This window comes from Ambystoma mexicanum, chromosome 9 (genome assembly GCF_040938575.1).
Source record: "Ambystoma mexicanum isolate Mex_15411 chromosome 9, UKY_AmexF1_1, whole genome shotgun sequence".
NCBI classification, from domain to species: domain Eukaryota; kingdom Metazoa; phylum Chordata; class Amphibia; order Caudata; family Ambystomatidae; genus Ambystoma; species Ambystoma mexicanum.
Window position 1 is genome coordinate 662,819,739 of NC_090931.1, and position 16,531 is coordinate 662,836,269.

General features: G+C 49.5%; 1 protein-coding gene across 4 annotated transcripts in view; it reads left to right on the plus strand.

Moving 5' to 3' along the window:
* The first annotated feature begins 2,956 nt into the window (after positions 1 to 2,956).
* CFLAR (CASP8 and FADD like apoptosis regulator) overlaps positions 2,957 to 16,531 on the plus strand; it is a 621,840-nt gene continuing 608,265 nt past the window's right edge. The window contains exon 1 of one of the 4 annotated variants that reach the window (XM_069615454.1): positions 2,957 to 3,079. The gene's annotated coding sequence lies outside the window, so the exon portion shown is untranslated. Of the gene's footprint in view, positions 3,080 to 13,791; positions 14,108 to 16,531 lie in introns of those variants that run through there. The other 3 variants (XM_069615451.1, XM_069615453.1, XM_069615452.1) reach the window with 3 other exon arrangements.

The window sequence follows — 16,531 nt, forward strand, 5'->3', positions numbered from 1 at the left end:
GAGTAGGGGGTAAACCTTAGGAATAAGAATGGAAGGGATGGGATCACAGGGGGCGGCAGTAGGGTGGGATTTAGATAGGAGGAGAGAAATGTCAGATGGAGTGATAGGAGAGAATTCCGACATGAAAGTCGAGGGGGAGGACAAAGAAGGAAGGGAGAGGGAGTAGGAAGGAGAGCAGATATTTGACGAAGAGAACACATTTTTTCAGAGAAGAAGTTAGCGAGGTCTGAGGGAGAAAGAGGAGACGTGGAAGAGAGGTCACGAGAGGAAGGAGAAAGGAGGCGTGATAGGGTTTGGAAGATACGACGAGGATGAGAGGCTTGGGAATGAAGAAGGTTAGAAAAGTAGGAGCGTTTAGCAGAATTAAGGCAGGAATCATATAGCGAGTGATAAGAAAAGTAGGAGGTTTGGTTAGTGAGAGAAGGGGATTTGCGCCAGGAGCGCTCAAGGCGACGAAGCAGACGCCGCATGGAAATGAGGTGAGAGCCAAGGTTGAGAAGGCTGATGAGTGGGGGAGAAAGAAGAGCGGGGATAGAGATGATCGAGATTAGAGGTGAGAGAGTAGGACAAGGAGGAGAGGGCTAGGTCAGCAGGGAGAGAGGAGAAATTAGAGAGGGGAAGAAGGGATGAGGAGCAAGAATCAAGGAAGAGTGAAGGGTTAAAGTGCCAAAGGTCACGCCGCATGAAGGAAGTGGTGGGGGGTAGAGAAGAGGGAGGAGGGGAGCTAGGGGTAAGTGAGAAGGAGAGTAGAGAATTATCAGATAGATAAGTGGGAAGAGAGGAAACCGGGGAGGAGGGATAAGTAGAATTAAAGGTGAGGTCAAGTGTGGAGCCTGAGGAGTGGGTAGAAGAAGAGGAGAGAGAAGGTAGGAGTCCAGAATCGTGAGAAGAGGAGAGGGATGTGGGGGAATGGGAAGGTGAAGATTAAAATCGCCAAGGACAGTGAGGGGAGAATGAGAGGGGGAGATGAGAGAGAGGAGGTGGTCAAGGTCATCGTAGAAGGAAGAGAGGGGGCCAGGAGGTATGCAGATAATTAGGAAAGAAATGGGGTGAGGGAATGAGAAGGATTTATACTGGTATTCAAAGGAAGAGAAAGTAGGAAGGGATGGGGCGGAGGTAGAAGAGAGGTATTTAGGGTGGAAGCGACGCCACGACCAGAGGGACGAGAGACATGAGAGAAGGAGGAGGAGGAGGTGGAGAGAGAGGCAGGAACAGTGGAATTGTGAGGAGGGATCAAGGTTTCAGTTAGGCAGAGGAAGTGGAGGTTGAGCCGAAAGAACATATCTAAAACAGCAGCAGTTTTATTAAAAAGGGATCTGGCATTCCAAAGAGCAATGTTAATTAGGTTAGAAGGTTGGCGTGGAGGGTGGATGAGGTTGAGGCGACAAGGAGAGGAAGAAAAGGAAGGGGGAGAGTGGGGAAGGGGGTTGAGCACGGAGATGGACATGAGGATAAGGGAAGGGATAAGGAGGAGATGGAGGAGGGAAGTGGGGGAGAGGGAGGGAGGAAGGGGTAGTAGGGTAGGTGAGAAAGGAGCAATCTAGCAATGTGCATGACAGATTGAGGGAGGGATGGGGAGGACAGCAATTAGAGAACGAGGAGGAGAGTGAAAATAAAGAGTGTCACGGATGGAGAGAAAGGAGATAGGAAAGGACCAGCTAGTGATAGTAGGAATAGGGCCCGGAGCAGACACGTCACCAATGAGGATGAGGATGTTTGGTAGTCACCTCACTGGAGAGACACAGGCAGAGGCCAGATAGAAGCTAACACTGCGATAGGGGAAGATATGAGCCCCAGGGTGTAGCTGTGGCAGGTCCTATTTGTTGTTTGATCTTATGTTTTGAGGTAGCTTAAGTAATGGCGTTCTGTAACAGGGGAAGGGTCAGTTATGGTTTAGTAAAGTTTGTTTGTTTGTTATGAAAAAGTAGGAGTGTGGTGTGGGACCCTCCAGAGCGTCCTCCCAGTTAAGGGGATGTGTCCTTTCCCTGTGTGTTGCCCTTTTAACATGGGCCATGACTGCGTCATGGCGCAAGCTAATAAAGGGAGTCTCTGCAAACACGTGCACCAAAACAGCTGCAGACTCCAGAAGACGAGCGACTGAGTCTGTGTCTCCTTTCTTGTGGGAGGCACAGGCCTGCATGCCCCATGCTGTGGGACCCTCGTGCCATGCTGTGGGACCCTCGTGCCAGCATGGTGGCAGAGGCCCGCATGGTCAGGGGCATGGCTGGCTGTGTTCCCACCCTCATTGGTGCTGAGGTCCGGTAGTACCAAGGGGGCCTGCTGGATGACCAGGGCAGGCCCCAACCCCCACAGGCACTGGGCCTGTCGAGTGCTGATGCCCATATATAGTCCTCCGGGGCGCTAGATGTCAATGGTGCCCTCCCTCCCCCACAACAACACTTACAAACTATTAATTCACCTGAAAGTGCATTCATTCATTCTATCATTGAAACTTAGCAGTGATGGTGAAGTGAAGAAGCCAATAAGAGCGGGGAAGTTAAGCAGCATGGGTCGAGCCAGCAATGGTGAAGATAAGAAGTCAATAAGGGCGGGGCAGTTAACTCCTAGCAGTTAATTTCCCTGTGGCTTATTGTTGTGGTTATCGAGTTACCCCTGCGGCGCCACTCAGGCGTGGGTTTCTCTGCAAAATCAGACGCAGGCTTCTCGTGAGAAGCGTGAGCTTCCTCCTCTTCTTTGGTTATGAACACCAGTTGTTTGTTTATGTCCTCGCTACTGATCAACCATCCCGTTTGAATGTTTTTAAAAGGGTTGGGACGCTGTCAGAAAATGCTATCCTGTTAATGCATTACTGAGCATGCACAAAAACACTAGGCATGCTCAGTAAGCAGGGAAAGCATTTTCTGACAGAAAGCATTTTTCGTTGTTACAGGCTCCCGACCCCGTGTCTTCCACCGAACAAACGTATAAAAAACGTCGCCCATCTGCCTCCAACCCTGAAACTCCAGTCCTCCCCTTGCATGCTCCGCCTGTAGCCACGCCTCAAGCGCAAGTTTTGGTTTCGTTTCGTGAATTGATCTCTTGGGTGCTTTACGTCTGGTCCCCAATCTTGCTCAGTCAGGTAAGGCTGGTCCTGCATTAAGTGATACAATCACCCGAACAGGGAGAAGGGGGAGGAGAATCCTGGAATGTTTGTCCGAGGTTTGACATCGTGAGTTGAACGCCCATTTGCACGAGTTCGTATATGTTCACTGATGGGGGTTCGGGTAACTAATAGCTTTGGGTGTGGCTTCAAACCCTGCGAAGTCCTTGAAATGTTTTTATTTGTATCTTTTTGTGGTGGGAAATATATCGGGGATTTGCCATACAGGCCCGACTGCTCTTTACGCGATTCCATGTCACCACTTTGTTTTAACCTTTCATTTTGCTCTACCACAGAATATGGTTGGCGGCTGGGTTGCCAGAAAAGGAAACCCATTAATAGGCCAAATGTAGTTAGAAACTAGCCAAATTATATACTTCTGCATGAGCCTAAATGTTCAGGTAAAAAAATACGTTTTGCATGCCCCTTTCTCTTCAACTGCCTCTTCCACCTTCACCATCAAGTTCCCCAATTCACCCCTTCTCTTCAAACGGCACCCTGTTCCCCACTCCGCAGCAGCCCATCTTGTCACTGCAACTGCCTGGCCACTCTTTGCCGCCCTTTTCCACTCACCTGCTGCCCTTCTTCCCAACTTCACCCACCACCTGCTCCACCAAATACCTCTCTTCCCCTCCAACTGTCCTGGCTAGCTGCCCCCTTCTTAAGACGAGAGACCTACATTCTGCACTGGCGGCGTTACTTTGAACATTGAGATGCTTATCGCTCACTAGAGGCACCAAGTACACCAATACCTAATCCCCCACACTGGCGTGAGAAGGGGGTTTAGATTCTATAAAAGACAAGTAGGCGAGTATTATGCATTCACAATCTTTACTCTTAACCACAGCAGCAAAGAATGAAAAACTTTGTAAAACAACATTTTTTCCAAATAAACACAGCGTTATGAACAATACAAACATCCCAGTCCAACATGGTGGGCAGGTCATGCCCCGGAAGTAGCCAATGGGCTGCGAGCCAGTCCTATATGGGTCCATTCCTTTATCAACTCCTCCTCTTTCTGTCGCTGATCCTTTTCACACGGCCACCGAACATTTTCTCCACGCAGAACGAAGAACAAACTCCCATGAAAACGTCGGAACTGAAACCTCTGCAACTTGGAGCTGAACATTCCGCTTCTTCCTGTGTCGAAGCCATCAACCGAAAGCTCAACAAACAAACATCAGTAAGGGTGGGTGGGATAATACTCGCCTCCTTGTCTTTTATAGAATCTAAACCCCCTTCTCACGCTAGTGTGGGGGATTAGGTATTCTATGGCAAGACAGGAGGCTCATATTATGCAAGTTCAAAGCCCTTGCATTACATTCACAGCTACATGAGCAATACGTTTATGGTAAAATGTCTTAAAAGTTGACTCCCTTGACCAGTCAGCTGCTTTTAAAATCTGTACCAAACTACCCCCCAGAAAGGCTGCTTTAGAGGCCATAGCGCCCCGGACTGAGTGGGGACCAAAAGAGGATGCGTGGGCCCCCGCCTCCCGCATAACCCATTTGATCCATCTGGCCAAAGTAGAAGGGGAGACTGCCTTATGGGGTTTCCTGTAGGAAATCAGCAGCTGAGAGGTATTCGGAGGTCTAAAACCTTCAGTTTTAAACTTAAAACATTTCAAACAGTTGACCACACATAATTTCCAATCTTCGGGAAAAGCTGGATAGGATATTGAGGAAGTCGAGCATTTAGTCCTTCGTGAGATAAAGAAAGTAACCCCCTGCGGGGTGAACATCTTATTATCCACATCCAGAGCTCTGATATCAGAGACCCTTTTAATAGACACCACATATAGTAACATAGCAAGTTTGGAAAATAACTGCTGCAGGGACAAATCTTCATTAGGAGGCCAGGACCTGAAGAGCTGCAGTACCATATTAACGTCCCAAAAAACCAAATACTTCGGTTTTGGTGGAACCTTAATACGAATAGATTTGAGGGCCCTATGCACCAAAAAGTGCCTACCCACTGGTTCTCCCTTAACCAAAAGGTGACCGCCTGAAATAGCTGACCGAAACCCATTAACAGTCCTTTAGGCTTTCCCTTCCTTAAACAACTCTACTAGAAAATTAACCACTTCTACAGGAGAGGCAGAAACGGGATTGAGGTGCCTAGCCACACACCAGCTAACCCAGCGGTTCCATGCTGAGGAATACCCAGATTTAGTAGAGGGTGCCCAGGAGTCCCTGATGACCGACATAGAGTCTTGCGAAAGTCCTCTGAAGCACCAGGAAGAGCTGAAATCTTCCAAGCCATAAGGGCAAGGTGTCCCTGCAGGACCAACTCGCGAGGGAGACCCCCCGACCCCCCGGTTCCACCATCAACTGGGGATCGAGAGGGAGAAGATGGGGAATATCTATTGCCAATTCCAGAAGGGTCGGGAACCAAACCTGAGAGGGCCAAAAGGGGGTAACCAGAAACAGAGACATCGCTTGTCTGCGAACTTGGACCAGAACCTGAGCTATCGTGGCAAAGGGAGGAAAGGCATACCCCAACTGACCCGACCAATCCTGTAGCAAAGCGTCGGTGGCCAGAGCCAACGGATCTGGTCTCCAACTGTACAATTTGGGAACTTGACAATTTAGTCTCGAGGCAAACAAGTCTATCGTCAGGGGACCCCAGAGGGACGCTATGCAGGGAAAGAGAGACCTGTTCAACATCCAATCGCTCCTGTCTTGCAGGTGCCTGGAGTTCCAATCTGCAACCTCGTGGGTGATTCCTGGGAGGTATTCTGCTTTCAATAGAATATCCCTGTCGAGGCAAAAAATGCCAAAACTCTCTTGCCAAATCCACCAGGGCTTTGGACCTGGTACCTCCCAGGTGATTGATGTACCTCACTGCAGAGATGTTGTCCATGCGGAGGAGAGCACAACAATTCCCCTGATCCTTGAGGAGACTTCGAAGAGCAAAGGATCCCGCTAACAACTCTAGACAATTGATATGTAGTTGTTTCTGACTCCGACCATTTCCCTCCTGTGGAAACCTGACCCAATCTGGCCCCGCAACCCGCTCTGCTTGCATCTGACTCCAGAATGACATCCGGAGATGGCCCAAATATTGCCTTGCCATTCCAGGCCTCCATGTGCCTGAGCCACCACAGGAGTTCCAACCTGGCCTCTGGAGGCAATTCCACCATCTGGGAGTAAGAGAGACAATTGCGCAAATGCTTGGCTTTTAGGCGCTGTAGCGCTCTGTAATGTAGGGGAGCAGGGAAGATGGCTTGAATGGATGCCAACAGCATCCCCACAACCCTGGGTAACTGCCTGAGCGAGATCCTCCCTCTCCTGAGGAGCAGATGAATCTCCTTCTTCATCTTGGAAAGTCTGTCTGGGAGAAGGATGCAAAGCTTTGAATCTATATTGAAGCCCAGAAATTGGATACATTGCGTAGGCTTCAATATGGATTTTTTGACATTTATCACAAAACCTAGATCCTGTAAGAGGGTGTTATCTTTCTAGCTCCAAAACAAACAAAGCTGCTGGCTTATAACTTTAAGGGAAAGGTAATCTTGATAAGTATAGACAATCAGAATAGCAGCAGGCTCTCTTACCTTGACTTCGGATTCAGTGTGGATATTAGGGAAATACCTGAATCCCCCTCTCCCAGCCTAAGGAAACAGGCGTGGAGTTGAGGCGTCAGGGAAACCCTTGGTCAGGGAAAAACCCTGGTAGCTGGGGATCGTTGAGGGTTCCAGGAGATGGCTGTCGAGGCTAGCAAGCGTCGAGAGACAGCCACAGGAGGCACTAAATCAGTCGAGGGTGTTTCTGTGTCTATGCCTCTGACTGTTGATGCAAACAAGAAAGGTAAGTGTTCTGGGTTTTATAGTAAGAGATACTCCGAAGCGGGGAAGAAATGAAAACCGTACCTTGGGAGGAGTTCTAAGGGGTTTCAGGTGTTGGTAACAAGGTTGCTGGCATTCGGCAGCCTGTGAAGAGATAACTGGAATGCCGATGTTCGTTCTGAGGATATGCAAGATAAAGGTAAGAAATAGAACAATTCGGCTGATCTACGAGAGTGGGATGTATGTAGCGCACCTACCCTAGAATGTAAAGGGTTAGAATTCCTTCCACGAGAAGACGTGACTTCAGTGGAGGAAGAGGAGTCTGGGTACTGTAGTTCTAGATGTGGAATGAGTCTGCCCTTGCTAAGAACAAATGCCGAAATGCCTAAGTAGGAGGTGGGAACCGAGAAAGGCTGGTCTGGGAATTTGTCCGCGAGGAAGCTGGGAGCGTGGCTCACGATAGTCATAGCAACGCGCTGGTCCTTTGGGGTTGATGCCGGAAATACTCTTCCGTGCTGACGAGGAGGAGTCACAGCCTCTCGATCTGATCGAAAAACTGGACCAGCGCACAAAGGAATTGGCGCCATCTTGGAAGGATATCTTCGTACCCCTTGTACATACCGCCAACAGCGCCACACAGACCAGTTCGCATTGCACTCGTGACAGAGGGTCACAGTGAACTTCAGATGAGAACACAGAGTTTGATAATTCTGGGCTAGCAGAAGCATGTCGTCCGGATAAATTATGATCCGAATCCCCCTGGATCTGAGGAGAGCCATCACAGGCTGCATGAGCCTGGTGAAACACCATGGGGCCGAGGACAGACCAAACGGAAGGGATGCAAACTGCCACACTCGACCCCCCGCCCCCATTGAAACTGAAGAAACTCCTGATGTGGGGGAAAGACAGGAACCACTAGGTAAGCGTCCTTGAGGTCTAATTTGACCATCCAGTCTGCCGGAGAAAGGGTGTCCCTGAGCAAATGAATCCCTTCCATCTTGAAGTGGTGATATACCACAAGAGTTGAGGGCTTTCAGATTGATTACTGGGCGAAACCCCTGGTTCGGCTTCGGGACTAGGAAAATGGTACTCAGAAACTGAGAGGCCCCGTAAGAGGCCGGGACTACCGCCCCCTTGGAGATGAGATCCTTTACTTCCTCATCTATGAGGGATTGTTTGACCTCGTCGAACACCAAAGGAAGGGGAAAGGACAACTGGCAAGGAGGGGTATAAAATTCTATCTGATAACCTTGAACAGTTTGCAACACCCAAGGATCCGAAGTAAGGGCCTCCCACTGTGGAAGAAACCTGGTAAGTCTGCCTCCTAGACTTTTGAGGGAAAAAACTTTTAACACCCGAGAAAGTACCTGATGGCCCTCTTGATCTTCCGGCGCCTCTGCCGGCACGTCCTCTCCAAGCCGAGTTTTGTTGAGGGTAAAACTGGTTATGTGCTCCTCGAGCAGAGGAGGGATTGTATGCACCACGGGGCGCAAACTGGCGGGGACGGGAGTATCCCTGGGTAAAGCGGCCGGAGGAGCGGGCCCTACCTCGTCCAGCCTTGTTAAAAACCTTTGGGGCAAATACCTTTTTTTTATATTAGCCTGCGCCTTGTCCAGCGCCGTAAATGTGTGAACATATGCTGACAAATCCTTCAGGAAAGAATCCCCAAACCTTCTTGGGGTCTTTCCCCATCTGGGATAGAAAAGCCACCATAGATTGGTCTATTTCTGACGCTAGAGCCACCTTGTCGGCGAGCATAGGTCTGGGACATTCCAACTGTAATTTATTACGTTCCTCTTTGGGCATAGGGCGCCTGATCCAGAACTTGAGGAAAGAGGAAACCTCTTCAGAGGGCTGCCACTTGGCTGACCTGGGGTGTTGTATCAGGGCAGGATCAAAGAAAGGTACTCCGCTAACATCAAGCAGGGGAGCCTCCTGAGGGGCCACTGAGGTCACCTTCCTTTTTCGCCTCTTAGTTGGTGAATCAGAATCATCTGAACTCTCTGAGGATGAGACAGCAATAGGGGGCTCCACCAGTGCGAAAGGCGCGGGTTGCTGACCAGGGGGTGGAAGAGATAGGTTGACTGGACTTTCCCACCCACGCTTTAAGTTTCTCTTAGGGGAAGATACAGGTGATATAGCCATGGGGGGACTGAGTTGTCCCTGGATATGTTTCGTTTTGGCCGTACACTTTTTAGGGGCCTGGGTTGCAACAGATGGGGTAACATCTTGGGAGAGATGGAAATCCGCAATGCGGGTAATTAACCTGTCAAAGGCTGACGCCAAGGTGTTATTCAAACCTGTTAAGGCTGAGTCCAGGGAGGACTGAATAGCTTGCGCCACTGAAGGCTGGGTATGATTGGCTTACTTTTTTTGGCAGTGCGCACTTGAGTGCTGTCATCTGCAGATGAGGGAAGCACCCCCTTATCCATGACAGCACGTCACAATTTGTCTTTGTAAAATATAAATATGAATATTTGTATCAACAACAGCAGGTTCAATGCTGCAACAGTAGCCGAACAGACTGAAACCTCTCAATTCACGAGAGTACAAAAAAACTTTAGGGAAGGGCCTCCTAGGCAGTATACAGGCAATGCCTGTAGTTCAACAGACAAATCACGCGAGCAGCGTGTGAGGGCAATAAACATCACAGTAATTTTTATATATAAACACTCCTAAATATATTTAAATCAAGACAAAGTAAATGGGGAAAATGTATTACACATATAAAATTCAGGCAGAGAACAGCCTCAAACCGCCAACCTTGTATATAGATAGCAGCACGCTTACTGCGTGTGCTAGAAAGCCTCCTTCAGAAGACGCGTGTCACCAGTCAGAATATAAATCTCCTGGCACTGGCCGACGCGCGCAACAAGAAAGGAGAAACTTGCGGCCCTGCTCTGGGCGCGCGTGTCAAATGAACGCAGAAGCGTTCGAAGTAGCAACAAAGAAACAAGTTCACATGCAATTGAATAAAGAATGCGCGACGCCCTCAGGCTGCACGCGACCTCTCAGAATAAGAGAGCGGGCTTAATGAGCGAACGCCACGCTCTTGAGGAAACAATTCATGAAATACAATCACCTCAGGAGGCGAAGGCGGGCTAAAATAAACAAACGTTCCGCTCGCCTGCCTGAGGAATAATGAACAGCAGTAACACCATAAATTATCATGAAAAAGAAACACGTTCCTTGGCGAACGCTGTTTCCTGCAATACTATCCTGCAATACTAGCAACCAAAGTAACTCTTCCAATACACAGGCTAAGAAAAAACCAGAGGTGTGACTTAGCTGTGGGTCAGCAACAAAGAAAGAGGACGAGTTGATAAAGGAATGGACCTATATGGGACTGGCTCGCAGCCCATTGGCTACCTCCGGGGCATGGCCTGCCCACCATGTTGGACTGGGATGTTTCCCATTGTATTGTTCATAACGTTGTGTTTATTTGGAAAAAAAATTGTTTTTCATTCTTTGCTGCTGTGGTTCAGAGTAAAGATTGTGAATGCATAATTTGAGCCTCCTGTCTTGCCATAGAATTAGCCTGGAAGAAGACCTGTGGTCTAAACACGTGTTGGCTGTATTCATTATATAAAATCTGATCACCAAATCATACATGTAATTGCCCACTATGGTTGTGTTACCTCTTGTACTAAACATCAAGAAGGCGATCAAGTCAGTTTTGTCCAAGGACCTCATATCCCTGATGGAGCTAGCGAGAATAGTGGGGTGTTTAGGATTCTCCATTTAAGCTATTATTTTTTCTCCCCATGGCCCCTACATTATCGGGCACTGCAACGCCTAAAGATTCGACACCTCAGGGAAATATCATATGAACAGAGGACCCCTATCTCGCAGGAAGTGAGGACAAAATTGTCTGGAGGCCTGAAATAGGAAAACCATCTTCAGCTCTTTCCCAGATCTAGTGATTGAGTCAGATGCCAGCCACAGGGTCTGGAGATGGACAGCAAGTCATACTCCCCAAAAGGGTTGACCTGTCACATGAGAAGGACCATAACTGCTATTATAATGGCCACCTTCTGCGCCTTCCTGGATCAGCCTAAGCTTTGCCAGGTCAAGAGTCTGAAAGCGCATGAAGCTAAGACCAAATATCTCAAACCTCTGGGAGATAATGGAGTCTTCATTGCGCTATGCAAGCTCATCAAAGCAGTGTTGGTGGTGCCATGCTTCTAAGGCTATTGCCAGCAGAGCTCGCCTGCATGGCATTCTAACTTGGTCAAAGGAGTCATTGTTTTAAGACCTTTTGCTTCAAACCAGTTGACCAGGTAGCCTTGTTAGTGGCAGGTAAGCTTTAATACGAGCCTCCGATCTTGACATAGAATTCTGATTTTCCATATTAATGTACAGGAAAGTCATGATTCTATTAAAGACACAGAGGCAAAATATTATCCCGCCCGTGCAATCGCATAGTAGTCGGCGAGCGCTGCTGAGGCAAGGACTGCACGACGCTGCAGCATAAGATGCTAGAACCGCTGCCAGGTTATCGCGAGAAAGAGAAACAGTATTGTGATTGCTCACCCAGAATAATAATAGTGTGGTTTATGGTCTTCCACTGCAGGTGCAGAGACTAAACCTGCAGGTTCTTAAAGAGTCCGGCAGAATGGTCACAGGCGAGTGAGTTAGTATGGAATGTTACAGAATTCAGGTTACATAGTTGGAGAGCTGACCGCGAACGAAAGAGGGCGTGTTGGCTCAGGAACAGAGGGATATGGCCAAAGGATGCAGGCGATTGGCTGTCCAGATGACCTAATAGTGGAAACAGAAGTTTACGTTGAAACTACAAAAACTCTACATTTTTTACAGCGTTGTATTTTGTTGTGTTCACCCATGTTTGTGAACTGAGACGCACTCAGCCCTTTAAGATGAGGTAACAATACTACGAGATGAATAGGGATGCAGAAGTTACTCAAACATCAATAATCGAAACGACTCAGGTAGTTGGCAAAAAGGTTGCCCGTTTTCAATTATCTAAAACGGGGAGTGCAGCGGACATCATCGGACGTCTCACCGCATGGTTTCTCTCAATGCATCTTAAAAAAAAAAGCATACTTTTATAACAAAAACTCGTCATAGGTGACGTCAACCTTTGTATTTGCTAACGTCATCCTACGTGGCAAACTACAAAATCCTAGTGAAGAAACTGATTGGGTCTAAGAGAACATCTAAGTATACGTTCCATTCTAGTCTGAGAAAGTAATGCTCCTTAACAGGTGGGGTACCTAAGCCCTCCCCTCAACAAGTCACTACGAACGACACTAAATACACGACGTCCCATTGGTTATACAAACTATAGGACCCTTAATTAAGCGCCCCCCTACAATTGGTTGACTCTCTTACATCCGTCAGTACTTCTTCACCTACGTTAGCAGCACGCAGGCTAGACTGATTCGGTACAATGCGCCGGAGGTCCGCGGGTGTCGAGGGGGAGCTATCTTCCTTACGGTCTATATCTTTTACATGAGCGCTGTGCCCTCTCTTCCCCCTGACTGCCTCCTGCCGGGCTCCCTGGCTGCCGCGTGTCACAGCTCAGCTGGCGCCTTCTGTACTCGTCCTCCGTGGGCTCCTCTCACAGGCGCTCCTCCACCGCCGTACCGCTTCAGCCTGTTGCTTGTCTCGCCAGAGTTGGTTCACCTTCCAGCTGCTCTCGTTTGTCTGCCGGGCATTGAAGGATCTCTGCTGCAACTTCTGTGTCACCGTGCCACTGTCCGCGGCAACACCTCAGTCTTTTACGGCTCGCCTGTCGCGTCCCAGCTTCCCAGTCTTTTCCGCTTGCAGCCTTCCTTTGTTGGTGCCCGAGTGTCTCCTACAGCAGCACTCCGGGTGCTCCGTTCCGTCTTCCCACGTTTCTTTACTGTCCGGTGTGGCGTATGCGCCTGGGATACTCCTTCACGGCTGGGCAGCACCACTCGCCACCTCCGTGGGTGCTGTGCAGCTCAATTCCATTCGTAATGTCCTTTGTTCTCAGTTGCCATTTTCCGCCGTCTTTTGCGGCTCCCTTCCAACGCGACGGTGCTCACTGCACAGAGTATTTCTGCTCAGCGCTTCGTGCCATCCAGCTTCTCTGATGTTTCCGGCTGCTGTTTCTCTGCGTTTAAATTGTATTTTAAGTCCTCGTAGGAAGCTTCTCAATGTCTGGATCTGCAGGAGCTGCCAGTGAGCACGTCTGCCTCACATGGCTGCTAGCCACACCCCCACATTCATCAAAGAACGTTAAGTGTTACCTTTTGATTTGAGGAATGCATCACAATGGCGTGTGTGTGCTGGCAGTGCACCAGCCATCTGCTGGCATGGTGACAAGCAGGAGGCCGAGGCGGCCACTCCGCTAGTATTGTTATGATTTAGCAGGTACACGTTGCAAGCATTTGCAACACATTGTTCTAGGGTGGGTGCGCTGGTCGTGTGAGCTGAGAAGCTGAGCTCATGCCTCTCTCTCGGGTTGTGCATCAAGTTTGCTTTGTGGGGGGTGGGGTGCTGGATGCCTGTGGCTGAGCTGGCTCCGGGCTGTGAGTCCTCCTCCTGACCCTTGGGGGCCGTGGCATGGGCCCATGCAGGTCCGGTCTCGGTGCTGTTGTTACTTGTTGCTGTGTCGGGACAGGCGGGCAGTAGGCTGCGGCAGCCAATCTTGCACGTGTCTGGCCCGTGACTCGAAATCGCGTGTCCCAGCCGTCATGCGCAGTGTGTGCAGGATCATTCTGGGTCTGGGTGGTTGCGGCCACTTGAAGTCACACTCGTACCCCAGCACGAGGCAGCCAGGCCGCAGGACTCCCGAGTCAGGAGCAGATTGTGTGGATGGTGTTGGAGGTCTGCCAGTGCCCCTGCTCATGATGCCCGTGAGCCCCCAAACCCCCCCCCGCCTCAGCCTCAGCCTCAGCCTCAGCCTCAAGACGTCTGCTGTGTTCGGGCTCCCCGGTCGCACTGCTGCGGCCGGGAACGCCTCCTTTATTTATAGTGCACGTCACTCTGCCTCGTGCTCTTCAATAAAAGGGGCAGCAAAACAGATGGGAGCGGGGCCGAAAATGAAGGCTGGCTGTCTGGCTGCTGCTGGCCAAAGTAAAAGCACGTGACGATGCCATTCAACGACCAACGAGGCTTATTCACAGAGGGCACAGGGAAGCGGACTGCTGCAGTGCTAGGGTAGGAATAGTGGACACACACGGTTCGGCGGGCGTGCTGCTGCGTAGTCAGAGACAGTCTCTTACACACAGGTGAGTAAAATAATAACAAAACAAGGGGCCGGGTCATCTGGGACAGGGAGCACTTCAATGCAAATAGAAAGGGGTGACTTTAACGTTTTTTTTTTCTGTTTTAAATTTTTTTTTAAAGAGTCCCACTCACTTCCCTTTCATTTTCCCATGATGACGGCGGCAGTTTGGGCTATTACATCTGGGGAGGCATATATGTAATGTATGTGGTGTGTAATGCTACCTATGCGCTTCTGGACCTGTTTGCTTCTGCTTTGTTTTGCAGCAGGCACTTGAGCACTTCCGCAGCCCCTGCTTTTCCAAACGCAGCGCCATTCAACCATTTACCATGTGTTCTCTTATTCAAACTGCGTTTAGTAAGTCTGCCACGTTCTATTTGGGGGACGCTTGTCTGTCCCTAGTTTGCATTCTGAAATTAAGGTTCTATACAGAGCTACACGTCCCAGAGTGCAAGAGAAACTCTAAAATGGGCAAGTATATCTTGAATTGCAGTGAAATGAGACTTGTTGGAATGTAACTATGCTTGCCACATTGTTGTTCATTGATGGACAAAGTACAGCTTCCCAGCACGTTTATTTATTGTAAGACATCCCAGTAGTAATTGCATGCTGTCCCACAAGCACCAAAACTACCTGACCTCGAGTTGCTAAGGCAGTCTCATCTACTTTGTGATTAGAACAGGTGTAATGAAATGCCAGCGTGTACATTGCTTTCATGATTATTTTACACCCTTTTCCATTTTATGGTGTTTGTTACTTGCAGAGAGCAACAATCGCCAAATTGGCTTCTTTCGACGAATATGATCTCGGGGAGCATGAGCATGCATGGGAAGTGATGGCAAGGGGGACCACCCCATTCAAAGAGGCACAATTATACCTGTGCCGTGTCTTCTCCCTACCCCCCACCCCCGGTAGGGGGACGAGGGCGAAAGACCACAAAAAGGCAGAAAGGGCTGCAAAGCCCAGGAAGTGCAACAAAGGAAAGGGAGTGAGAGGGGGCGAGGCCAGCAACAGCAATGTCTTTTCCAAGGCCGGGAATAAAAGGAGCCAACCAGCAGTAGGCAGCATTAGTTGCTGCATGCCTTCCAACTGCAAGAGCAAGATTGTTTTATCCTCCCACCCACCCTTCATATGAAGTCCTCCAACAAGGACAGACGGAGTGCAACACCATCGCAGTCGCAGGGCGGTGTGTAAGCGACCAGTGGCACTATAAGAACTACAAATGAGCTTGGAAAATCAGGAGGCGTTTTCGCTCCTCCCGGAATCAGCTCTCCTCTTATGCCCAGCGGCGAGGGCGCTTGAGGAATGTAAGAGAGCTTGGCTTCCCCCACCATAAACGGCACTCCTCCAGCTCAGGATCGCCTGCAGGGGCAGGTGGATCACGGACAATGCCAGTTGGGGGAGCTTTGGCCTAAAGTGGAGTTGGTTGAAAAGACAGGGTGGGGGGGGGGGAGCAAGAAAGGGAGGAGTTTGTCGGCTGGTGGCCACACCAGGGGAACAGTTTGCCAAAGAGGTTGTTACTGTGATGATAATCATGTAGTGTTTTGAAATAGATGAGTGATGTGGATTGTTATACTAAACCTGCAGCCTTTTTTATGCCAAAAAGAAACAACCGTCTCCAGCATGTATGTGGTACCTGAGGGGGTACAGGGGTACAGTAATGGAGACCTGCAAATATGGAATTGGTCTAGTAAGAGGTCAAGTGCCCAGGTCATGAGATTTCTTTGCATGAGACTTCTAGTGGCACGCTCACAACAAGTGGAGCACAGACAGCAGAGATGCTAGCTACACACACACACCACTCCCCCTCCCTTCTTAACAAGCACCCCCAATAGAGCTGAAAGAGTGCCCACTTCTTGGGGTCACTCCGTTTCTCCTCTTTACCTCTGACCCCTGCCTGCCATTGTGATGCACCAGAAGCCAGCTCTACCTCTCTGACGTTTTCCCCATCTCTCCCAGTGCCTCGCGCTGCCATCTCTACCCTTATTTCCACTTCTCCCACTGCCACCTGTTCCTTTCTCCCTTCCCTTGCTTCCATACCTCATTTTTCTCCTCCTTTCTCCTTTGCTGGCTCTTTGCTCTTTTCCTGCTTTCTTAGCTTCTTTCACTCTTCTTTTTCCTTCCTCCCCATTCTCTATCTTTCAGCAGGCACTTCTTTCGGTTGTCTGCCTGCCTAACCCTTCCCCTCCGCCCCCTGTTCTGTGCTTAAGCCTCCCTGTATTATTCATTGCGCATGTTCTGTTCTCCTCCCTCTTACCATGCTGGGATTGTGCAAGGGCAGGTTCCGGGGTAGTCCGCTGGCGCTGACAGTTAGGGATCAGCAGCACTGGGGTGCCTGTGTTGTGGAGACTTACAAGCGATCCTGCCTGCCCTAGTGAAAGAAAGGCCTTCGCATTGGGCAAGCACGCTCTTTACAAATATCACATTT